Below are 27,160 nucleotides of genomic sequence, written 5' to 3'. Positions count from 1 at the left end.
TTTCCGCTGTATAATCACTGCGACGTGAAAGAGCATCCGCCACTAGATTCTGCTCACCTGGTATGTACGTAATGTTGAAGTCGAATTGGGCAAAGAAATGCGCCCATCTAGCCTGACGAGTATTATAACACTCGAATTGCCTCAAAACTTGCAGGTTCTTGTGATCCGTCCTGATGGTAAAGGGATATTTGCCTCCTTGAAGTAGATGTTGCCACTCTAGACACGCGAATTTCATAGCAAGTAGTTCACGTTCGATGACTGAGTAGTTTCTTTGGCTGGCAATGAGAGTTTTGGAAAAATAGGAGATAGGATGTTCGGTACCCTGGTAAACCTGCAGAAGGACTGCTCCAATTGCTGCCACAGATGAATCGGTCTCCAAAATGAAAGGAAGACTCTGATCCGGCTGACACAGAATGGGAGCGGAGCAGAAGGCTTCCTTGAGCTGGTGGAAACTCTCTTCGGCTGCTGCAGACCAACTGAACGGAACTGAGGACTTCTTGAGCAGAGATATGATGGGCAAAACATTTTAGGAGAAGTTCGGAATGAACTTCTGATAGAAGTTCGCCAGATCTAGAAACCTCTGTACCTCTTTGATGGATTTAGGTGAAGGCCAATTTATGATCGAAGTAACCTTCCGAGGATCCATCGAGTTGCCCTTGCTGGAGAGAATAAATCCCAGATAGGAGATGGAGGAGGCTGAGAAAACACTTTTGTTAAGCTTGACTGATAGGTAGTTGTCTTTTAGTCATTGGAAGACTTCCCTGATATGTTCCTTGTGTTCTTCAGGCATTCGAGAAAACACCAATATGTCATCCAAGTAGACTATGGTTGTGTGGCACAGTAGATCAGAGAAGAGACGATCCATGAAACGCTAGAAAATGGAAGGGGCATTGACTAACCCAAAGGGCATCACCTGGTATTCAAAAAGCCCAAACGGAGTCCGAAAAGCTGTCTTCCTCTCATCTCCTGTTTGGACCCGGAGCAGGTGGTAGGCATTTCTTAGGTATAACTTGGTGAATACAGTGGATCCCTGGACAGCTTGAATGATCTCCGCTATGAGAGGCATGGGATATCTATCCTTGATAGTCACTTGATTTAAGCCCCGGTAGTCAATGCAGGGGCTTAATTCCTGTGTCTGTTTCTTGGGAATAAAGAACAAAGAGGCTCCCGCCGGAGACTTTGAAGGCCTAATAAATTCGTTGGCTAGATTTTTGTCCAGATATTCTCTGAGATGGCGTCTTTCATTTATAGACAGAGGAAACATCCAACAGAAAGGAACGAGGGCCCCTGGAGTGAGGTCTATGCAACAGTCTTCGGGACGGTGGGGGGGTAGTTCCAGAGGTATCTTTTCGGTAACTACCTCAGTGTACTCCAATAGGTAATTGGGCAGACAATGTACTGCTCTGGGTTCACAACTTCTTGCAGTCTTAACTGTTTTAAATTGGGGTCCGGGCAGACATTCCACTTTGCAGGTAGCAGAGTGGAAGCTAAGAAGGTTTTTAGTTCAGTCTATAGTAGGGTTGTGCTTCCGTAACCATCCTATATCAAGGATCAGGGGAAAAGGAGCAGCACGGATAATGTCAAAGGCGATCTTTTCGGTATGTTGTTGTATGGACATGACAAGTTCTTCAGTAGTGTGAGTGATTAAGCCAGAGCTTAAAGGCTCACCATCTCACCTTCCACTTTCTGGTCTTCCTTCTTGGCGATGCGAGTCACACCCTTCTGTGCAGCCCAATGAGTATCTACAGTGTTAAGATTATAAGATCCATTTTTGCTGTAATTGTTTTAATTTGTGGTCTCTATCTCCACTGCGTGGGTGTGCTGGAACCGTTTGAATGATGTACCACTGTATGTCTTTGGCAGTGTGTTTAGCCTTCAAAACCCACGCGGTGGAGATAGAGACCGCAAATTAAAACAATTAGAGCAAAAATGGATCTATAATCTTAACACTGTAGAGGCAGGCCTAAATGTCGGTATTGAGTGGAGTCTCTTTCTTCACAAATGACCAACTAGATTCACAGACTTTACATATATCTATACAAGAGCTAAGTCCCTCCATCTCATTATAGCTTTCAAGTCACAGACTTTAGATATATATACATAAGATTTTTTCATCCACGTGAACTTCTCTAAAGCCCTTCACCTGTCAATTTACTTGCATTCAAATTTCTTTTTCGAACACATTCGATCTTTTTATGAACAGATTTATATTGGCCCACAATTTAGAATTAACTAGGTGGCTTCTGTCTAAGCTTCAATAGTAGCTTAATGTGCCTTTAAAACACTCCGGTGGCATTTATCTAAAACAAAATGGTTTTAGTACACCTCGAGTTTTGTTGCCACCAAATGAAAATATGGCTTTTTTCTTCTGCACTATGTTGACATTTTGCCAGTTTCCATTGAGAAATGGCGCCTCTATTTTGAGTGCATCCAGACAGACGTTTATCTATTTTCACGGCTTTCCACCCGCCATTTCTTATTCCAAGATGGCGCCTAGGTTTCTCCAGTGGTTACAGTCTAGTCGTTCGCGGATCAGTTAAACAACAATCTCGAACGCAGACATTGTGTTTGCTTGTGGCGTGCAACTATACGGCGTTCGGTCTGATTCCAAACGGCAAGCGGCTCCATCAATTCATCAGCAAAACATATAGATGAAAGGTAAGCAATGCCACGCCGCGGTAACGCTGCATGACAACCTGTCGTACTTTTCATTAACAGCAAGTAAACATCAACTTCCTTTTTACACAGTTTGCTTTAAGAGAAGCTAGAAACCACGTTGGCGTTATATACAGACGTTTCATCCACCAAGACCGTGGCAATCACCCAACGAGCTCTTAAGGTATATATTTGTTCATCTATGGAACGTAATGCTAATATACGCCACTAGTAAATACAACATATTGGTGATATAGATTGCCAGCTCTTCGAATTAAATTTCACCATGCACCCTAGGTAGCTGGCCTCTGCACATTTTGGCTCGTTACCATGGTGCTATCATTAACTTGCATTTGAACGAAAAACTATGCAAATGTTGGATTACATTTTCTGTGTAATTACTTGAAAAATCAAAAAATAACTAAAGGTCAGCAGCTATAGTCAAGCTTCTGACAAAGGAAAAAAGGAAAAAAGAAATAATCACATTCTAATGTACCTAATCTTATGTACAAATCAGAATCATTAGGAAGGATTGGCAAACGTGAGTCTCTAAAGCTCCCTCCGCTTTTGCTTTTTCAGCCTTAATCACTGTGAGTCTCCACAGCGATTCCTGTCGAATTTGGTCAAAACTGCTTTCCTCATTCGCTACCATACATGCCATCAAAATACTTGAAAGGTTAGTGCAAAAGGTTGTATGTGCACTTTAATAGAGATATGCGACCCTAAAATTTGGGTTTTTATCATTCTTCCACCAATTTGCCGTCTTGTGTGCTTTTGGTTTTTAGATTACATCAAATTGGAAAGGTTGACTGATGGTTTTCTCCCTTCCACTTCACCACCATCTCTGGTGATGCCATAATTCTACGTCCTGAAGACGGGTCCAGTATATACCTAATAGCAGTTTAAGTTGGCTACAGAGTATTTCTAACAACTGTTACTGTGTCCCAGAAACACATGTTTTTGTGTCGACGGAGTCAAGGACTAGTTATCATCATTTAAAGACATCAGAAATAATTATGTGCTTGTCACACATTATTACTAACCTCACAAAACTGTCACTATATGAAAATTGTGGCTTTGTTCAACTATTGAAAAATATGACCGTCACATGAGATTGTTTTATGTGATTTCTTTGTTTGTTTACAAAATGCATTTTTTGTCCACTGTTTTATACGGAAAACATTCCGGTTGTTTTTACATGAACTGATTAAAATGTTTTTCTCTATTTCCCCTGTTTGGATCTTTTGACCAACATGATAAGTAGCACTTGTTACAACCAGGCACACCTTGTGCATGTATAGGTGGGTAGCTGTTTGTGGTACTTCCCTTATATTTGCCTCTAAGTTCAGATCCTGAATGGCAGCTACGAGTTCCTGAATCTGTTGAGGTGTCGCCATGCTGATGTCTGGGCGTTGCAAACTGTCACAAGGGTCGGCTATGTCCTCTTCCTCAAAAGAGGTCTCTGTCTCGAATCCCTCCCCTTCCTCCTCACCTTTGTCTTTTCTCCTGGGTTTCCTTTGTTCTTTGATTCCGGGTCTCTCCTTTTTTTTGTGCAGGTAAGGACGGCCACGGAAGGACTCCACAGTGCCACCGTATAGGTGGGGCGGTGGATGATCCCCTGTGACCGTCAGCAGAAGGGGGAAAAAGCCAAAGGCACAAAAAAAAAAACAGATGATATCCTCAGGCTGTAGTAGAGAAGTCTGAAGTCCTTGGAAACCAAGATGAGGTCAGGTGCAATAGGAGAAGATCCAAGGCATCCATGTGGGTAGACCAGAGGGAGCACTTCAGGTGGCAAAGGCAGTCCAGTAAACAGGCCGGGTCCGATTCACAGGTAAGCAATGCGTGCACAGATCGGGAGGCAGAAGCAGTCCAATAAACAGGCTAGGAAGGTAAACACGGAGCGCAGGCAAACCAAGGAGGTACCAAGGAAACGTTGCAACGCGTCCGTAACCCGGAAGCAGGGGAATAAGTGCTACCGGTTACGTACGCGACGCAAAGAAAGCTAGTCTCGCACCCAGCGCTTGGAAACTCGTGGTGGAACATTCAATGGCGTACTGCGACGCCAGCGATCCCAAACTCGCCATCTTCCCCAAGGTGTAACAGGGAGTATCCAATGTGAAAGCTTTAGAAGTAAAATAGGAAATCCTTTTCACCTTCAGGGGTACTATTTCACATAGAGATGAGGACGAAGACAAACATTAAATCAGTTGAGTACATGGCTTTTCCGGGGAAACCTAAATTGTATCCAGTTAGATGTTTGAAAGTGTACGAAGAAAGAGAAAATAGGGTGAGACCTGTGGGAGAGTATCAATTGCTGATAGCTATTAGGAAACCTTTTAGAGCAGTAGCATCAGCCACTTTGTCTAGATGGGTCAGGTGGTGCATGGCTGAAGCAGGCGTAGACGTAAGTCAGTTTGGGGCACATTCCACACAAGGTGCTATGGCATCATCTGCTTATATGGCAGGAGCCCGTCTGGAGGATATTCTAAAAGCAGCAGACTGGTCTAATGAAGAGACGTTCAAGAATGTTTATTTTAGACCAGTGGGGCAAGTAGCGTCGTTGGTGGTAGGTAAGCTTTAAACAAGCATAATCTGAGCCTTCGAGTCTTGACAAAGAATACAGATTTTCCATACATTCGTTACAGAAAGTCATGATTCTATTAAAGACTCGGAGGCGAAAGATTATTCCACCCAATTTCAATTGCTGCTATGCAAGTAGATGATGTGATATTTGTAAAATAATGCAATCTTGTATTTGGTATGATAATGTGATTGTTATGCAATTGTCCACCCGTTCATAATGAGATTGGTAATAGTTTATATTTGTTTGACGGACGCAGCAGAAAGCGACGCCTTGAGAAGAATATAAGGGAGAATTAAGTCATCTACCGGTTGGGGCGCAAGTTTGATTAGTTCAGCGAAAGAAAAAGGAAGAACTTTGACGTTACAGCATGTTATAGAGGAGAAGTGATCGTGATTGGAGAATGAAGCCACGTGTTTTTAACAACCTATGAAAAACGAACTACAAATATGTTGGGTTTTGTTGGGATTTATAGTTTTTCTTATTGTTTTTCATGATTGTTGTTTTTCATTGTTGCTGCTCGAATGAGTAAAGAGAAGTTAGAGCATAATCTTTTCCTCCGAGTCTTTAATAGAATCATGACTTTCTGTAACGAATGTATGGAAAATCTGTATTGTATTTTAGAAACTCGATATATAGCGCAAATCTGCTGCAAACATCTAGTGATACAGGTGACCATAAACCCCGAATGTACGATTCTGAAGGATGTTTTCGCGGAATACAAAGTGAATATTGAAGAATGTTTTGTTTACATTGAACAAGACCCTTCACCCCCCCCCCCCTCGAACTCCCCCAAATCAAATGACGCAGAATGGCAACAAAAAACGTAATGAATTGAAGGAGCTCATCAATGCCTTTCGTCCGTAGTGTAAGTGAGATGAGGATTCACAACACTGACATTCGGCAAACGGACCAGAAGTACTGTACAACAAAACTAGGATTAAGGCCACGAGATGGCGCTAACGTACTACATAAACCAGGATAATTCTACGACACATATTTCTGCGAACGCACGATATTTATGTCAGCTTGTTTCGGTACTCCACCGCGCAGCATCGCTCTTCCTAAATCCCAGTCACGGGAGAACAGACTCATTCATTATGGCCGCCAGTGAATACAGTGTTAAAACAGGCATTAGCAAAACAAATAGGTCTGTTTTTTTATTGTGAAAAGCTGTACTTGTGTGTTGAGTATGAAGAATTCGCGGCTGCATGATTTTGTAAGATGTGTGTGAGTAGAATGAAGTTTATAGCGTTGGCATGGGTGAAAATGGCACGATTACTTAGAGGCAATCTCCATTACTCAAACTCCAAGTCTTCCTCGTCACAGTCCTTACTCTATGAGGTGAGTCCTCACCTGGCAGACAGGTCACAAGCCCCTTAAAAAAGCTGTGTTCTTCCCATTTATCTTTTGGCTCCTACCCTAAGTGGGGTTTAAAAGCACCTCTGACTCATTGAGACTGCATGTATGATTGGCAAGCGATTTAAAATCACTATGAGTCCCAGGAGGGAATGAAATCAAGGACTGTGATGAACAGGACTGGCAAGTATTCGTCCCAGGAGGATAGCTCAGCGGCAACGTGTTCGCCTTGGAAGTGAGACAACCCGAAGGAACGCGGGTTCGATCCCCTGGTCCGCGCTTTCGTTAAAAATACGCAACTAAGCAGCAAAAAAATATTGAAAAAAAAACAATTATGCAACTCTAAAAAAATGCAAAATAAAAATGACCTTACTGCACGAAGATGTACCAAGCCAGAATCCTTTCAGAGATCTACAGGCCGTGCGTTTGTCATGATGGTCGTTTGTCATGATGGTTATCTAACTTATCAGATAATAAACAGCTATTACCTCTGAAAAGAGTTGTGTAAGAAAGAACCAGAGTCCCCCTCAACCTGGCACTCTAAGGAAACCTCTGACCGCCTCATCTGTAACTAAAGGTCGCATAAGAGAACGAGCACCAGCACTTACTAATGGCCAACAACAAAAACACGCAATAAGGTAGACTATGGACTATGGACATTAACTCCTTTGCACGCTACAAGTACTTCCAATCAGCACCCCAGCCAGAGAATGTGCCTGAAGCAGTTAAATGCAGACACTGATGACCAAAAAAGCCTGGCTAGAAAAGGGGGGAAATAGGGCCTGCCTAGTCTAAACCCCAGAAAAAAAGACTTCCCCAGATGTTTTAATTTTGAGAAGATCTCCAATATGTGCTAAATGGAAATATGAATATGGGGGATTAGGTTTTTCAATCAGGGCACTCAAAATTAATGACAACTAGTAGTCATAATAACTGAAGGGATGGCACAGCAGCCACTCAGCTGCCAGGAATGGCGTATCACAGACCTGTTTTATGAAGCCGGGTTCAGAAGAACACAACTGCCAGTTGTTGGCAGTAGAACAAGGTCACCTGTACACGGTCAGATCACCGCAGATCCTGCTTACCTTTAAGCAATGCTCCCATTTCGCTCACAGCTGCACCACACGAGGATAATCCTGAAAGTTCCACCTACTATGGAAAGGAATATAGAAGAGAATCGGTCAAACGCACTAACTGAAACTGTCCTGAACCAAGAGGTACTTCTAGCCACGAAACTGTAAAATGCCACAGCAAACACCATCGCCAACCAGGCAAGGGATCTTCAGGGAGGTGAGGTCAACAAGAGAAGTGTCTCTACAGAAATCGGACAAGACATAATTTACAAAATAGCAACCGTGGTAGCGGATCACTGAAATTCCCATCCCGGTCAACTTAGATGGCAACTTATTTGTTTAATTTTATTTAAAAGTTTTTTTTATAACACGCCTAATACAATACCTGAGTTCGGTTTCTAAGCACGGATCCAGGATTCGAACTTCTGTTGCTCGGTATGCAGTTTTTATATCGAAAATTATATATTGAAAGAACATATATTGAATATTTGATATCGAAACTTGTTATAGTGAATGCATCTAGGGGTGGGGTAAAGGGTTAAATATTTTTGGGAAACGGTTGGGGTGGGTTTTTAGTAGTCGAAAATTTGGTTTGGGCTCCCCCCCTAAAAAAAGGGCATTCACTATAAATTGTTTCGATATAAAAAAAATCGATATTTGTTCTTTCAATATATAATTTCTCGATATAAAGACATGTGATCTGTTGCTCTGAGTGGTCTTGCTTCCAAGACCGGCGTGTTGGCCCTGTGCTATCCTCCATTCTTAGAACAAGCACATAATGGACCGGCCAGGCGCAAATGCCCAGCACCAGTAAACATTACAATGCCAGGAAAGGAACTTAAGTGGAAATCCAGCAGGTTGACAGAGAGAGCCCTCCCTGGCCTGAGTTGGAACTCAAACACGCAGTCTTATCTTAAACCAATAAAGGTACCATTTGCAAATTAATGGACTGTAGTTAACTGCCATGGACTAAGAACCCAAGGTTCTGTCTGAAACCTACGACTAGTGGATCTAAATGAATAGAAACAGATAGTGTTCTAAAAACACAAAAAGTCAGCAGTATAGGCCCAAACTAAGTAGTGCCTAGGCCTAATCCGGCATAGGAAATCCTGTGTTCATATTCATAGATGATAGACTTAACTGAGGCTTAACAACAGCCCTTACCAAATAAGACAGTGGGCATGTGAAAAAATACACCGGGTAGAGTGCCCAAGCTCATGGATGAACTTGTGAACAAACTTCCAGCACACGATTGGTCCCATTACAAACTAATCATTTACCCTTCAAGAAAATGGACATCAGCTTTGATTATGTAAAGTCAAAAAAGGGGCAACCTTAACCCTTTACCGGGAATACTTTGCCAGTGGCATATTGCAAATAACAATTCAAAATGCTCAGAAACCTGCTACATACAGTACCGCTCTTCATTTGTTTGTAAAAAGACTAAAAACATGGCTGGCCAAGGTACAACAGACCTCGACTCTCAGTGGACTATCATCAGTGGCAGCTAAACATATGTGCTGTGTGTTAATTGCATATATTAACAATATATACACCAGACTTCCAATTAGTGCTGTGTCTCCCAGATATGAAACACATGGTTTGACTAATCTCACTAAAGGAGGACTACTTTAAATTGTTGTTCATCAAACTCAAGAAAAGTAGAAAATAGCCGTTATTACTATTGCAAATGGCCTCCACGTACACACTATAATCGTAGAGTGTTTAGCATTACCACCCCATACATTTTATAATTGGAATGGCAGAGTGAAGACTGCCACAGAACAAAAGAGGTGAATGCTGGTAGGTTTAGAATTAACCTTAACATTGCTCTGGGCAACCCTCCAGACCCCCATTCTTCACCTGCAAAGCCAATATAGAGGGGTTAAGACCATATGCAAATCAGGCTTGGTCACACCCCAAAAGGGGCAGTGCAGCCTGAACTGCTTGGTCACATCCCTTCTGCATGAGACCACAAGCATCCCCAGACATGGTTCAGCCTCAGAGTGAATTCTGCCTACACAAAGGAGTCCATGAACTGAAAAACAAGCAATGACATGCTTGCTTTCCGATATTCACTTTGCATGATACTGCTGCCTATCTTTCCCTTAAGCACTTGCAGCATTTGATAGATAATTAAACACTTGGCACAGAAAGAATTACATTGCCCAGGAGAGAATATGATGGATGAGTTGCTGCCAACTGTTAGTTAAAACCCCTTTCCGTGGGACTGTGTTATTATTGGCCCACTCACACCAGACGGCCGGCACCAGGGGATAGCCAAGATTTATGAACATGCCCTGAGTTCTTGGGTCTTGGCTATCCCTCGGATAGGAATCTTCTAGCAGTTTAAGAGGTACTCTACTGTGAAACAACATGTCAGATATGTCGAAAAGCCTCCGGGGCAGATGTGGAATGAGCCCCTCACCAACATTTGCAGACCAAGGAAGTTCTGTTCTCTAGATTGGGGATGGATATTATGGGGCCCACTGTTTTATCCTAGTTATCATGGGTGACGCCATTTTTTACCCCAAAGCATGCCCCACAAATAACAATATGACACAGCAGATTCTCAAACATTTGGTACCTTTTCTCTTGAGGGTTGATTTTCAGAAGGAGATCCTAACCAATCATGGGTTCATCTTTATGTCCTGCCTTCTGGGGTGTGGGGGGTTAAGAATCTGCTACATATTCAGACTTTCCAAACCTATATCTACTGCCCTCAAATTGAGCACTTCAACTAAACCTTAAATAACCTTCTGAGGAATCTGTGACTAAAGATGGAAGTAATTGTGACAACACGATCCATCAGGCCTTGTTTGATGTCCAGAATACTGCAATCCTTTACGTGACTCTCTCTCTTTGAACTCATTTATTGGAGAAAACCCTGGCATGTCCCGGACATGCTGAAACACTAGCTGACCTCACCCCAATGTGTCCAGCAGAAGCAAGAACAGGTGGCACTGGTCCAAGAACTCTTGAACCAAAATATGCATTAGCCCCAGGATGAGCAGATGATACTGTATGATTGCCAGGCCCAGCTGCAACTTTTCAAGGTGGGGGAAAAGGTTATGGTCCAACACCCTATGTCAGAGAACAAAGTACTTGCAAATGGTATTCAGCTTACATTGTCCCAAAGGTCATTGGTGATTTAAACTATAGGGTACAACAAACCCACCAATGGACACCTTTCCAAGTCTGTTATGTAAACTGGTGAAAGACTGGAAGGATCCACATGATCCAACTTTGGTGGCTACCGCTTGCTTTGTGTGTTCACAGGAACTGCTCCACTCCTCAGTACAAGGAATTACACCAATCACAATACCTTCAAGACTTCTCTGATCATTTCCAAGTCGTGTTCTCTGAAAAGCCAGCAGGGAAGTCCAAACAGCTCTCTGCTTACTGGCTACCAGAATAGCACGAAGAGATTTTCAAAGAAAAACTCCAAAAGATGCCAACATTACAGGTCATTGAACCCTCCCAAAGCCACTGGGCTTCCCCAATTGTGCACATTGGGAAACTAGATGGAAGTCGGCTTTTCTGTATTCACTTCAGAAAAGTCCACAAACTCTTCCACTACGACACCCAGACGATGCCACACATCAATTTGATAAAGAGAGTTGGAACCTCCACCTACGTCTCAACCCTTGACTTGAACAAATGTGATGGGAATATACCTCTGGCTGCTGACATCACTGTAAAAAATGTGTTCTCTATGCCAGATCATCTCTATCAATTTACCAGACTACCTTTCGGTCTATATGGACCATCAGCCATGTTTTAGGGAGAAGGCCAAAGTGTTGTGACCCCACCAGGAATATTTAGGATCTTACTTGGGCGATATCATAATCGCGAGTGAGATGTTGAATGAACACATGAGGCACTTATACCTAGTGATGCACACGCCAAGGGAAGTGGGCCAAAGTGCCAATCCTGCAAAGTGTCCTCTGTCCCAACCTGTTGTCAAATACCAGGATTTCCAGGTCGGAAAGGGTCTTAGTTCAGCCCAAAGAAGGCAAAGTAGAAGCAGTACAAAGGATCCCACCTACCACAACCAAGAAAGCATTCCAAGCCTTTCTAGGAATACTCTGATGTTATTGGAACTATCTTCCAGGTTCTCTGGGATTTCCAGACCACGGACAGACTAACATAAAGTATCTCAGCAAAACCAACTACGGTAGACAACTCGAACCAGAAGGTGTTTTAGTAGATGAAGCATTCTCTCTGCCAACCAGCTTTCTCGCAGCCTCTCTCAACCAATTATCCTCCAAATAGACTATAAATAGGGTTGGGGCAGGGCTCTCTGAAGGGTGAGGGGTTAGTGAATTGCACAGCCCCTATAGTAGTACAAAACTAACTTGTAGAAAGAAAAGCTATGTGACGATTGAATTGAAGTGGCTGTCTCTCCAATTGACCGTTGAGCCCTAGAGATATGACCTCACTGGCTGACTCTTCCAGTTGCTCTCTGACCATGACCCTGAAGCCTGACTGGCTGGGATTTAAGAGACTCCAATATTACAACGTGGTTTCTGGCCTTGCAAACCTACACTTACGCCATCAAACATTGAAAAGGAGATCTACAGGGGAATGTGGAGTCACTATCCCTTAAAGTCCCAAGAAGTGAAATGGGAGAGTTCCATAGAATAGGGGTTATAAGAAAGAGTCTCGATAATTGTTTATTTGTAAAGCGCTTATACACAACTGAAGTGCTTCAAAGCGCTTCAAGGCGGGAAAGGAACAAGGGAATACAGTTGTCATTCTTAGGCCTTAAAGATTCCGAATGATCTATCAACAATAGCTAGTATACTAGGCCAGAGGCATATCTACCAATAAATGCTTGGCAAAAAGGAGAAAAAGAGGGGTTTGGGGGAGAGGGAGGAGCATACATATCAATAAACTACAGTACTGGTCTGGTGACATTGCAGACTGCTTGCTTTGTTGGTCATCCAATGCACCTATACATGAGAATATCAAGCATGACCAGGCTAGGGGGGGAGACAGAGAAAGGATGGGACAGACAGACTTGCAAAGCCAAGAACATTCAAGGTCAAGGTTGTGCAAGTGCGCAGAACAAAAAGTGCGAGGGAGGGGGAGGTGGATATGTGTGCCCAGTCCAGCAGGGGCCTGGGTTAAGTGCAGAGTAGTTGCTCCTCTCATGTACATACCGCAGTAGTGCCAAGCAGAGAGCAGAGGCGGGAGCCTGGAACCTGCGGGGCTCTGGAGGTGCACCAGGTGACCAGTGAGCTAGCTGTGCAGGTTGGGGCAGAGAAGGAAGGAGGGAAAGACGTGAGGAGAAGGAGATTAGCATGGGAGAGGGAGAGAGAAAGAGGAAGAGAGAGGACACCGCTCATTCCTTGATTCTGGCCCTGTAATCGGTCTATAGGAGAATCCTAAAAGTCTCCTCCCCATTCCTATCGTTGTCTGTCAATTCTACGATCTAACCCACGAGCACCCATTGTAGCCCAAAAAGGATTACCTGGGTTTTGAGAAAATAAACTGCTCAGAAATCGCAGGGCTCCAGGGGACATATGTTGCCATTAGTATTAGTAAGTGTCTGCTAAAAGAGTGACATAGGTAGTCAAGTGCTACTAGTGGGAGACACTCAGAGCCACGTATGCATGAGATTGAGGAAGCCCACAGCCGTTCGGTGAAAAACAGACTTCATGTTTCCACTTACATCTTCCACCGTGCAGCTGGCTGATCCTGGGAGATTTAGCGGCCCCCGCTTCAAGAACCATCAGTCACTGTATGCAGACAACCATCTACAACAGCTAGCTGCAAAGCTGTCACTTTGGGCGGGACTCCCGATCTCAATGTATGGGTGGGTCTCACTGCTTAAGATGGTTGTCCTCCTGAAGCTGCTTTATTTTTTTGTAACATCCCTATTTGGCCGGTGATTTTCTTTTTTACCAAGATTAGGACGCTGGTGACGGCATTCCTCTGGGGTGGTGGGGCGGCCAGGATAACTTGGGAAAAACTGACCAAGCCCTACGATGATGGTGGTCTTGCGGCCCCGGACTTTGAGCTCTATAATTTGGTCGCCTAAGCCCACTTTGCTAAACACTGGTATGCTAATGATTCCACAGTGATGCACCTATCATTGGAAAGCTGTGGTGCATTGCCCCCTAATCTCAAAAAAGTAATATTTAGTGACCGATATATATATAGACTCCTGCTCCTTTGACCCAGTTCGAACCGTAGTTAATGCCTGATCAAGAATATTCTGTAAGCTAAAGATCCATACACCCTACAACAAGATGGCCCGCTGTGGAATTTCCCTAGCATTTCCCTCACATTCGACAGGGAGCTTAAACTTTCTTGGGATGCACCAGGTCACTATGACTATGGGTGACATATTCCCTGAGGGTCGATTTGTGGCTGTGGAGGACTTCTCTTCTAAACTGGGTGGTGGCCCCCTCCGAGTACTACAGTACCGTCGGATGCAGGCAGCATTTAGTGGAAAATGGCCCTCCTTCCCTTTCGAGACAAAAACTCATGAGTGCATCAATTTGATAAACTCTTCTTTCAAAAACTGTTCAGTTCCTGATAATCTCAAAGAAGCATTGGTCAGACCGCTTTTGCAAAAACCCAACCTAGATCCCAACATCCCTACCAATTATAGGCCTATTACAACAGTCCTAAAAATTTGAGACCGCGCAGCCTATCTCCGAATTCAGAAACACTTGGAAGATAATTAACTATTAGTCCTACGTCAGTCTGGTTTTACACCTAGACACAGCACTGAGACAGCGCTCCTAGACCTAAAGATACAGATGGATAAGTCGAAAGACAAGGGCAAGCTGGTCATACTCCTACTCCTGGACCGCTCAGCAGCCTTTGACCTTGTCGACCATAAAATCTTGACTAAACACATAACCTCAGCAGCAGCCTTCTCACCAGAAGCAGCTAGCTGGATACAATCCCTCCTCTCTAACAGAACCACCAGGGTCTTCGCGCCCGCAGCATCAGCCCTGCCAGAGCCGATATATTGTGGAGTCTTGCAAGGGTCCTGCGTCTCCCCCACGCTCTATAATATATTTACCAAGCCTCTATTTCATCGTCTTGACAATCTGGGTGTCACCTACACTAATTATGATACCCAGATCCTCATCACGCTCACTGGTTGCTACATAAAAGACACTAAAACAATTAACAACATCTACCTAAAGATCCAAGCGTGGATGGCCACTCACAGCCTTTGCTTAAACGATGACAAGACCGAACCCTTGATCATCGGCTCCCAAGCCCGACTTAACAAACTAGACAAATGCTACTCCACCTTCATCAATGACAGGAATACCATAAAAGTCTCTAGTGAAGTAAAAACGCTTGGGTTTTACTTGGACTCCACTTTATCCCTCAAAAAACAAGTTAACTCCATAGCATCATCCACGGCCTACACCAACAAGCTCATAAATGTCTGCAAACCTTACCTATCTACTAATAGCCGCCTAACACTAGCCAGAGCACTGGTCCTTTCGAAGCTGGACTATTTTAACACCCTATTCCTTGGCTCCTCCTCACAGAACTTAAACAAACTCCAAGTCCTGCGGAACAACGCTTTAAGATCTGCCTTAAACATTCCATGCCACAGTCACATCTCATCTCTCAGGAGAGATGCACTCTGGTTACCCATACGCAACAGAATCACATTACGCTCTCTAGTCATCACTCACAAATGTCTCTCAAACACAGCACCGAAATACCTCATGGACAAATTTACTAGAGTCCAGTCTGACAGACCCATCAGAGCCAGATACCTGAACCGACTCTCCATTCCCAACTACAACTTGAAAACGGCTGGAGACTCCAGCTTCCCAGTGCTTGTTGCCAAGTGCTGGAACTCACTTTTGCCAGCCATTCCATCAGAAACTTTGTTTTGGTCCGTCAGAGCCAAGACCAAATCTTGGTTCTTCTCCCAAAATACTCCCTAGTACATCAGGCTAGGCTTCACATAGTTCACTGTATGTATTGTATATATTACACATACATACGTATCACTTTACACTGTTCAGATATTATGGCTACCATAGACTCACAAGTAGCAAGATTGACTGTAAATACTTCCTTTATAACTCTGCAACCCTCTAATTGTAAATGTGTTGTACCAAATGCAATCTATCATGTAACCTACTATGTTCAAGTATAAGCGCCCAGATACCCCTGGGTTAGGTGCGCTATATAAGTAATAAACTAAACTAAAATAAACTATTGTCACAGTAGATGGGACACAATGAGGTGTGTCTAGAATATAAGGCCGGCTTCAAACACACCTTCTGCCAAGAAAACCATGAAAGCTTTTTGGGAAAGAGACCTGCGGTTTGATGTGAAATGGAATCAATGCTGTCAGTTAACCAAGGTGGTCTCCCTTAATGCAGGCCGTAGGATGATTCAATTCAAAGCGTTGAACCATTTACATTACACCCCAGTCAGATTGGCCACATTTTACGAGTGGTGACTGTCTGAAATGCGGCGGGGTGCTGGCTGACTCCTTTCACATGTATTGGTCGTGTCCCCCGATTCTGGAGTTCTGAGGCAAGGTTGCAGGAATAATTGATGCTATGCTTGATATTCCTCCTCCATTCCTTAAACGGCTCAAACAGCTGTTGGGGGACATTGGAATATTGGAATATTGCCAGTGGTTACTCACTGATTATTTAAAATTGCATGCAAGGTAGCAAAGAGGTGTATTCTTAAATACTAGAAGTCTAAACTTTCCCCCAGCAGTGAGCAACGGTTGCGTGAACTGGTGTACGTTAATGAAAGGGAGGAGGGTTATGTAGTAACTGTACCATCCACATGTCAGCCCGAAGACATTTGGGACCCACTGTTAAGGATTTCAATCTGGCGACACACACCTTGGTCTCGGGCTAGTATGTAGCGCACGACTGAGATGCCTTTCTCCTACTTTAAACCCTGAACAAAGGCCTAAAATAACACTCACATTTTACAAATAATGAATTAATGTGTGGTTAAATTATAATATACATATGTTTTATCACAATAGCATGTATGTTATATCACTGGCAATTACAAGGCAATGGATCAGCAAAAGGCAGACAATTCGAAAATGAATGGAAAGTTTAGAGCATGCTGCAGCCAAACGGCATGTGGGAAAACTTGCAATTTTCTCAATTCCCGCTTTAAATTACCCAAACGGTTTTGAATAAAAACGGGTGAAATACTCTGATTTGGAGTGCGTGGTTGGTGAAATGCAATATGTATTTATTTATTTTAAAATTCAAAATAAATCATACAATTTTTAATATGGGGCAGCAATCACCAATGGGGTGATAATTACAATGACAATTAAATGAATGCACTGGGTTAACCTTCTCCTAGAACATATACACAGCACATTTGTATAGGATCACTTTTTGATTTAGGAAAGATAGCACCCAAGTTAAGATTTCCCCCTGTGATGTTCTATCAACCCACAGATAATTGAATTCTGAGTGGATAGAAAGAAGCAGCAGGTAATCAGGAATAATAGGCAGAAGACAGAACAAAAATCTGACCTTCCCTCACAGAATAAGAGGACTTTAAACCCTTAGCAAAGGCCTAAAATAACACTTGAAATTTGCAAATAATGAATTGATGTGTGGTTAAATTATAATATACATATGTTTTATCACAATAGCATGTAGGTTATATCACTGGCAATCACAAGGCAATGGATCAGCAAAAGGCAGACAAATCGAAAATTAATGGAAAGTTTAGAGCATGCTGCAGCCAAATGACATGTGGGAAAACTTGCAATTTTCTCAATTCCCGCTTTAAATTACCCAAACGGTTTTTAATAAAAAACGGGTGAAATACTCTGATTTGCAGTTTTTGGGCTGGGGAATAGATATATATCACAGGGACAATATAGAGGTGAAAATAGGTTTCTAGCTATGAAACTGGATGAGATATGCAAGATATAAAAAGGGTCGATTTGAGTAAAATGAAGCCGTGAAATAGGAAAGGAAATCAGTTGTGACATGAACGGTTTTACTTTAGACTAGAGTACTCAGACTAGACCACCAAAGATGGACACAGTAAGATCCAAGGTTGATTCGTGAGTTCAACCCTGTCACCCCAGCGCCCAAACCTGGCGTAAACCAGTCCAATCACTCGAAATATGACTAATGGTTTAGGATTACACAAGACAAAATTGAAAAGAGATGGCGCAAGCACTTAAAAATTAAGGACAGGATGCAAAGATAATTCTAACAGTTTCAACAAGTTATCATGGTAAGATAAGATTGCTTAGATAGGGGGATAGAGACAAAGGCAAGACAAGGTAGGCTATGTATTTCTATGGGTTAGGGATTATACTCACAGTCCATTTTTGAGTTTTGGGAATTTTGGACAGTCAACAGGGTCTGGTCACCACACGGCAGGCTTGCCTCGCAAAAGACAGCTGGGCAAAAGACAGCTGTGCAAGGTCTGGTCACCGGGTAGCGAACAGCTGGGCAATTCAGGTCACTGGACGGTAATTCCCCTGGCAAAGGACAGCTGAATGGCAGGATTTCAGTGGGCATGCAGGTAATGGGCACCAAGCCAGGCTGGTTCAGGATGCTTCCCAAAAGAATACCACAGCTTTCCCCTTTGGTTATTTGGGATTTTGGTGGGATTTTAGAATTGAGGCCTTGCTGGAAGAGTCAGCAATGCTTAGGCCTTGTAGTTGGGATCAGCAAAATGGATGGAGCAGATCAGGAACGAAGCGCAGGAACTTCAGGAAGAGTGGGTGTGTGGAGTCTTGTCAGGGACTCTTATTTATAATGCATAGTGACATCATCAAAGTATATGGCTGGGCAGGCTTAACTAAGCCCAGTTCTAACTGACTGGATTGGTCAGGGGGGCTAGTCCTCGGCTCGCTCTAAACTGGTTGGATTTCAAGGCAGAATGTCAGTTTTATGACGTGAGTTTTACAATGTTCAAAAACCTCAAACAGTTACTTTAGCTAAAATCTGCTTTTTCCACAAATGGTACGTTTATACAGTTGAAGTCTCTTAGCAGCTTACATAAACAAGTTACATATTTTATGCAGACAATTCCACTCCAACTCTGAACTCTGTGAGACATTGTTTCGCCCTTCTACTACTTTTTGGTCATTTTGAGTATGAAAGATTCGGCCTAAAATTCTGTAACTTTATACACATGTGTGGATAATCATAAGGGATGTAAGTATTAAAATGTGCAATGGCATCATGGATACTTTCCTTATGATCCCCAATTCTTTGCCATTTCTGTCCCCAAGGTGTCAGTGAATTCTACAATGTCTCAAATTATAAACCACAAACTCACTTTTAAACTGCAAGATTTTCACATGTTTACACAGTCCTGCTGCAGAGATAAAAGTCTTCACATTTTTATTAATAAATAGTCTTTTGAAACAAATATCAGTATTTTTCTCCATGTATGGGCATGCCTTTCCATGGCTACACCCTCACCCCAGGTTGTCACAGAGATTTCCTTTGAAGCTTCCTGTAGAAATCACGAGGAAGTGTGACTTTTTTTCTGCATGTCCTTGTCCTGGAAGTTCCATTGTCAGAGGGCTCAGCCCAGACCAGATTCTGTCCAACCTAGTAATTATCACAGAGGTGTTAGTATCTACTGAGAGAGGCCCCTTTTGTTTCAGTCATCCTCTCAGCAGAAACCTGAAAGTTTATGGTGCTTCCCTTTCTTTGGGGGAAGCCTTAGCTCTGCCAACTGGAATAACCTGTTTTTGGGATCTTGCAAAATCCAGCCAAGGCAGTTTCAAACCTTTATTTTCTTTTATTTGGTCCTGAATCCAAAAAACAAACCTGTTGAATAAACAGCCCACATGTGTTTCCCAGCAGCCAACCCCTTCACATTGCTAGACACAGACAAGCTTTCATTCAACATTTTACTTTTTAAAACAGGCATTTTGTTTTTTTCTTTCGTCTGCACAAGCCCATTTTAACACATGGGTGAAAGCTGGCATTTGTTTTTAAATTCGCTTTTTTCCATCTGCCTTTCCAATATAGTTCTATAGCTGTAGCCAGCTTGTTTTACACAACAGTCTGTACAAGGCAAAGGTCTCCATGAAATAGATATGTGCACAGAAAGCTGTGATTTCTTTTCAAACAGTGGTTTGACAGGGCCTGTCATTCAGAAGTCATGCTTGTCTGCTGGAGCGCAATGTGAAAGTGGGTAAGCATAGCAGGGTCTTATTAATAACATGTTGTGATAACGAATCAGAGGAAACAAGCATCAGAGCGGCATCATTTATTTTTTCAAAATATATTTTTATTGATTTTATGCATACACTGTATCACATGTGGCATATACTTGAAGAACGCTGCAAGCAGCGTAATCGTGCTTAGAGGTGCATGTAATAGACAAAAAGAACATAAACGTCAACAACAGGTCAGAGAAATGTTCGTGGGGGGAGCCAAGAGGAGAGGGGTGCCAAGATAGTCGCTATTAGTTGAGTGAAGGCGGACAAGGGGAATTGTACATGCTTCGGGATCAGGGCAATAGGCGGAAAAAGGGGGATCACCGGTATCCTGGGCCTTCAATGTTTCGTTCCTGGACTTGCAAGCAGGAGGGGAGCTCCCCCGATCGGATCCTCTGCTGTGCACTGCCCCCCTTATTTTTCAGTCCGCTTTGTCCATCCATCGTAAGGAGGGTGGTTGTCGGGCCAGGCCCGGGTATTTCTGGGTATAGTCCAGGAAGGGGGCCCACGTCTGGAGGAATTTGTCTCTATTCCTGAACCGGATGGCAGTTATTTTTTCCACTGCAATTATATCACAGCATTTCGTCCACCACATTTGCACTGCCGGGCCCTCTGGATTTTTCCACAGCCTAGCCATAGAGATTTTATTGGCAGTCACCAGGTGAGAGCATAGTTCTGCTCTATGCACTGAGAGGGGGAATTGACCCTCCCCGCCTGCTCCCAGTAAGACAATGCTCGGATCCCATGGGATAGTCAGGCTTGTGATCCTGTTGATGTGATCCAGCACAGATTTCCAGAATTGGGTGGCTTTGGCGCATGTCCAGAACAAATGGTAGAGTGTGCCTTTATCTGGGCATCCTCTCCAGCACACCGGTGGAATTGTCGGGTTGCATTTATTGAGTGTTTCTGGAGTCCGGTACCACCTGAAGCATACCTTGAATGCCCCCACCTTGTTGGAAACACATTTCGAACTTCTGTTGGCCCTCGCTCAGATGTGATCCCACTCCTCCAGTTCGATAGGTCTCCCAATGTCTTTCTCCCATTTAAGCATGTGCGGCTCTTTGCGGGTTGGGTCTGTTCTATCCAGGAGCCTTTAGAGGGTTGATATGCTGCCCTTTGGTGGGGATGCTGTGAGAGTGAGTTCCAGGGCTGTAAGGTCTCTGCTTCCGAGGTGCTTCATATCCCTACTCGAGAGCCAATGACGAAGCTGTGTATCTCTGAATCTCTCGCTCTCCAGCACATTGAATTTCGCCTTGCAGGCCTCAAAATCAAGCGGGTTTCCCTCCTCATAAAAGTCTTGCACCCTTTCCAGCCCTCCATTTTTCCACCTCGTGAAGTTCTTGGGGTTATAGCCCAAGGTGAATTCCGGATTCCTCCAGACCGGCGTGAGTGGACCCGTAGTGCTGCAGAGTTTCCACAGACGCACCACCTTCCTCCAACTCACCACCGTGTTTTCGGTTGCCGTCAGGGGTCCCATGCCCTCGCCTGCGCTGGGTCTTTTCAAATGTGGTAGAGAGTTTATTGGGTTTGGGCTCCAGTCCTCTTCCAGCTCCAGCCAGCGGGGCTTTGGGGTGGAGGGAAGCCAAGCGAACGTGTATGAGAGCTGAGCAGCCAGGATATATCTGGCCACATCGGGCGCTCCCAGTCCACCCAGCGCCCGTCCTCGGAGCATGAGTTTCCTTGGGATTTGCGGCTGTTTTCCTCCCCAAATATAACTCATGATGTTCTTTTGCAGCTTCTGGATATCCTGCTTCGGAATTGTGGTTGGTAAGGCTGCGCACTGGTAAAGTAGTCTAGGAATGAGGTTCATCTTCAGGGCCGTGATTCTCCCAAACCAGGAGATCTCCTGTTTTTGCCAGCGTATCAGGTCATTTTTGAATTCTTTAAGAAGCGCCGGAAAGTTGGCTGTGTATAATCTGCTGGGTACGCATGGAAGCTGACCCCTAAGTATGGGAGATTCTTTTTTGCCCAGGGTATGTGATATTCTTTTTCCAGATCCAACATTAGAGGACGAGGCAGGTTAATGCTCAGCGCTGTTGATTTGGATAGGTTGACCTTAAATCCTGATGCTTCCCCAAATTCGAGCAGTTCCCTCCATAGGGCCTTCATGTATTCCCTTGGTTTGATCAGCGTAAGGAGGACGTTGTTGGCGTACAGGGTGGCTTTATATGATTGGGCCTTAATTGTCAGGCCTTGGACCTCTGCATTTCGACGTACCCTGTTTGTGAATGGCTCCATGGAGAGGGCGAATACCAGGGAGGGACAGGGGACAACCCTGCCTGGTGCCTCTTGAAATTTTGATTATTTCGGACCTGGCCCCATTGATCATTAATCTGGTGGAAGGCTGCTGATAGTTCGCTAATGTCCATTTTATGAAATTTGGGCCAAAGCCGAAGTGCCGATGTGTTTTTTGAATGCAGCCCCAATCGAGCATGTCAAACACTTTATGCGCGTCGAGGGATAGTTCCATCAGTGCCCGCCCCTTCCTGTTGGCAGATTCGATGACGTTTATGGTTGTCCTTACATTATCATGAGTGCTGTGGCCAGGGATGAATCCGGTCTGGTCCGGATGGATGATGGCTGGAAGCAAGGGAGCCAGCCTGTTCGCAAGGGTTTTGGTGAAGATCTTTGCGTCGTAGTTCAGGAGGGTGATAGGTCTGTAGGAGGCGCAATGGCTCTGGTCCCTTCCAGGTTTCAGTAGCAACACAGTTAGTGACTCTTCCATTGAGGGGGTGATAGGAACGAGTTGAAGAGGGATGCCTGTTGATAGGAACGAGTTGAAGAGGGATGCCAGATGGGGCGAGAGAATGGATGAAAACTTCTTATAGAATTGCGCTGTAAACCCATCCGGCCCGGGAGTTGAGTTTTTCCTTTTTGCTATGACCTCGCTCACTTCTTCTGCCGAGATAGGGACTTCTAGGGCCGTGAGTTGAGGATGTGGATCGACCGGCTGTCCTCCTGCTAGATATTTGACTTGTGCTAATGCGGCCGTGGGGGCACCCGACATGATACCCCTGTGATGTGCTGTCATGATTTCCAATTTCTCCGTGATGGTGTAGCGAAGAGTCCCTTGTGCATCCAGGAGGCTATGGATGGAATTTCCCGATTGCAGCTTTTTCAGTTTGTGGACCAGGAGCCGATTTGGTTTGTTACTGTGCACATAGTAAAACTGCTTGGTGTATGTTAGTGCTCTGGCCGCTTTGTCAGCTAGATGCATTTCTAGGGATCGCTTCGTCCTTTGGAGCACGCGACTCGCTTTCCTATTCTGGCCTTGTTTAAGGATGCGTTCCGCTTCTGTCACTTCCGCCTCAAGTGCGTCTTGTTGCAGCTTGCGCAGTCGTCTGAGTCGGGCTGTGCAGTCGTTTGCCGTGCCCCTAATGACGGGCTTCATAGCGTCCCAGATTGTGGCCACTGATGTGTCTTTGGTAGTGTTTTCCCTGAAGTAGTTCTTGAGGGCTTCTGCCATTTCTGTTCTGATTGCAATGTCCGTTAAGATCTGGTCTTGAAGCTTCCATTGCCGCTGAGGCAGCTCGGAGAAGCTCCCCACCCTCAGGTTCATTATGACTGGTGCATGATCCGAATGGGCTCTGTGCCCAATTTGGATGGATTCGACGCAGGGAATGAGAGCGCTGGAGAGTAGCAGAAGGTCGATTCTCGAGTACCCCAGATGAACGTGAGAGAAAAAAGTGTAGTCCCTTGTTCCCATGTTGGCCCATCTCCATGCATCTATAGTGTCGGTTTCCCTCAGGAACTCTGCCATGGCGAGGGCCTTGCTGAAATCCTCCTTAGATGGAGGGAGCGTTTTGTCCAGGTTTGGGTCTGGAGTCAAGTTAAAATCACCCCCTATGAGTAAGCGACCTTCAGTGAAGGTGACAAGAATGGGTAGAAGGTTTCGGAGGAATGTGCTCTGCGCTGTATTTGGGCAGTATATGGCAGCAATGGTGATGGGAAGCTCTACCAAGAGGCCTTTTAGCAGGAGATACCGACCCTCCGGGTCCCTTTTGATGGTTATGTTAGTTAAGGGTAAGTCTCGGCCTAACAGAATGGAAACCCCTCTTTTCTTGAGATCAGCAGAGGCGAAGTACCTTTTTGTGTAGCGTTGAAAGGCTATGCGGCGCTCGTCACTCCTGAGGAGATGAGTCTCCTGCAAGCAAATAATGTCGGGGGCCAATTGGGCGAGCCTGTGCTCCATGGACTTCCTTTTCCAGGGGGAGTTCAAACCCTGGACGTTCCAGGTCAGGATCGAGAGCTCCTTATTCGGCAGAGACATTGGTGGGTAGGTTTGATGGCTGATTTACCCTGCATGTTTCGGATTGCAAAGCTTGAAACCCCCCCACTCCGGTGGGCCGATCCGCCATTGCCGTGGCGATTCCGAACAGAGAGGTGAGCCCTCTGTCAACTTGTCTTTTGACTCTCGAATCCCCCTTGTCTCCAGCCCACTCCCCAGCTCCAGCTCCCCCTCTCCCTCTGACCTTCCAACAAAATGAACTAGAACAAAACCTAAAACAAGAAACAAATGAAGGTATCCAGACCAGCCTTCTACCAACAGGGCTGTCGGCTGGGCCATGGCTACCAGCTGTGCCGGAGCCCAAGGGGTCTCATGCTGTAGTGGTGAAAATCTTGAAGTTCGAGAGAGATCCCCGCGGGCCACCCCGGCCAACGAGATTGTTGAATTGGGATTCTTTCCGCAGCGGCCCGGAGGCCTGATTATTTGTGAGGCCCTGGGTTCAAAGACTGGGCCCCCTGGGGGAGAGAGGGGTGGCCGCTGGTCTCCGAGGAGGAGGTACCAGGATCAGGGCAGATGGGGCTCTCAGCAGTTATTGATTTTCTTCCCCCTTGCGGGAGGGCCGCGCATCCTACGTCGACCAGCTACCCGGGACGGGGACGGAGAGACCCCCGCCAGCCCCCTCTGGGGAGCAGTCCGAGCCCCCCGGGACCTCCTTCTCCGTGTCCGGGTTCATGAAGGCTTCAGCCTCCCGAGGTGATGGTATTTTCTGCGTCTTTCCCTCCCAGGTGAGGGCGAGGCCTGAATGAAAGCTCCAGCAGTACGGAATCTTGCGTTCGCGTAGCCAGTCAGCCATGGGTTTAAGAGCTCTTCGTTTGGCCAGGGTTGATGCTGCTAAATCTTGGAACAGGGCTATCTCCGAGTCCCGGAAGTGGATTTGTCCCATGGCCCTGGCCTCCTGCATTATCTCCTCCTTGAGCTTATAGAAATGGACCCTGACCAAGACGTCAGCCGCCCCATTGGGCCTCTGCCTGGGTCTAGCTCTGTGCACACTGTCCAGCTCCAGGGGGGAGTTATCTGGGAGGGTGATGATGTGGCAGAGGAGATCGGAAACATATGATGGGAGGTCTTTCTCCGAGATTGCAGATGGAATTCCCTGGATTCTGATATTGTTCCGCCTCGAGCGGTTTTCAGCATCTTCTTGTCTGGCTTCAAGAGCCTCGCACCTGCACTCCAGGGCCCTAATCCTGTCAGCCCCCTCTCCGATCTCAAAGTTCTGATACAATAGCGTGGTCTCAATCTCCTCGGTTCTTGATTCAATCTCCCCTACTCTCTTGTCCAGCCGGGCAATTTGACTCTTTACTTCTTCAGTACCCTTCTGGAATTCCCTGGTGAGGGCTGATAGGAGGTCAAGAAGGTCTGCTTTCGTAACCGCCTGAGATGCCCCGGCCACCTGGTCATCGGGGAGGCCATCCCCCGTCCCACCTTCATTGCGCTCACCCTTCTTGCTTTTTTCCCCCCCGCAGGCATGATTAATAGCGTGGAGATGTCCGTTTGCTTGGTGGATTTACTGGATTTGGACATGGCGACTCAGTGCGGCCCGTGCCACTAGGATAGAAGGGGGGACAACCAGCGCCAGACCACTGCGGGCACCCGGTCCCCAACCAGTCCCAGGAGGCAGCAGAGCATCCAGGCAGGGCCGAGGCCCAGTCAAGGTGATCAGCCACTGGGAATTTTGCTTCGCGGGGGGAGATCAGTAGGCTCCTCAGCGACACCCGGACCCGTTGAGCGTGATGCGGCAGGTGCCACCTTACCTTGTGATAGAGGTGTAGAGAAGTTGATCCGCCCCGGGGAAGGGTACAATAAACTGGCGCAGGTCCGATTCGTTGTTGACCCCCGAGGGGGTGCACTGGGGCCGATTCCCCCCTTGGTAAAGAGCTAGAGCTGTGTGGTTAGAAATAGTCTGGGAGCCGGGAGGCCCGGGGTGAAAGCTGATGGGAGCCCGGGTGCGGGGCCAGTTGCAGAGTTGGAAGCGTGGAGAAGCCCTCAGAGGCCCCCGGGACAGGCAGACATCAGGACATCAGAAAGAGACTCCGCGGCTCCAGCTGAAGGCGGATCTGATGTGGTGAGATTGCAGAGCAGTTCAGGATGGCAGGATGAGTGCAGTGGCTATTGAGGGGCCGCGAGGCATAAGCGTAGGCAGAGGCAGGCGGTCCGGGAGGAAGTGTCTTTGGTGCACCGCCGTTGGAAGCAGCGTGAAAAGGGGGGTCGCAGCCCAAGAGGACCACCTTACTGCAGGAGCGGGCACTAGCTCCTTTGGGCCTTCAGTCGGCCCGCTGCGGGAGATGGGCGCCCCCCCTGGGTGTCGCGCTTGACGGCAAGGCTTCCGGGGGCCCTGAGGCGATCAGGCCCAGTCTTCTCTGACGCGGGTGATTCCAGGAACCGAGCACATGGTGGCAGCTGCGACTTGGCGGTGGGGGGGCTGATGGAGAGGATCCCAGAAAGCTTCAGGGGTGATGGGTGATGCAGGGAGGCCTGCCTGGGAGACCGGAGTCGGAGCCCCGGCCCCGTTGGATGTTGTCTGGAGTATTGTGTTTGGGGAGAACAGCAGGCACCGCTAACGTATGGGCGAGGGGGCCTTCCCCTTGTTGTAGCTTGCCCGCCGGCCCCCGCAGCCCACCGGACCTCCAGAAATCACAGGTTGCAGGTTGATGCCCCGTTCGGGAAGGAAGGCTTGGATAGCAGGTGGCAGTTTATCTGCAGCGGATGCCGCTGCTGTGGGGGTGAGGTAGCGGAGAGAGAGTGAGACTCCGCGGGTGCCGCTCGCCCGGGCCCCAGAGGGTCGACCCGGAAGCCCCAGCGAATCCCCCATGCTGGGGTATGAGAAACTAGGTATGCTCCAGGGAGGGGGGAGATGAGGGAGACCTCTGCCACGCTACGCTGGGGTGCTGCTGCCAGGGCTGCTTGGTTGCAGTGCTCCGCACCATGCGGCTTGGAGAGGCTCCGTAGCTTTGGTGGTTCTGCCGTTGGCACCCTGGGTTTAGGGGCAAGAGAGGAGGCAAAGCGCTGGTGAAGGACGG

The sequence above is a fragment of the Ambystoma mexicanum genome, chromosome 5p (genome assembly GCF_040938575.1).
Source record: "Ambystoma mexicanum isolate Mex_15411 chromosome 5p, UKY_AmexF1_1, whole genome shotgun sequence".
NCBI lineage: Eukaryota > Metazoa > Chordata > Amphibia > Caudata > Ambystomatidae > Ambystoma > Ambystoma mexicanum.
Note: the sequence above shows the minus strand (reverse complement) of the source record.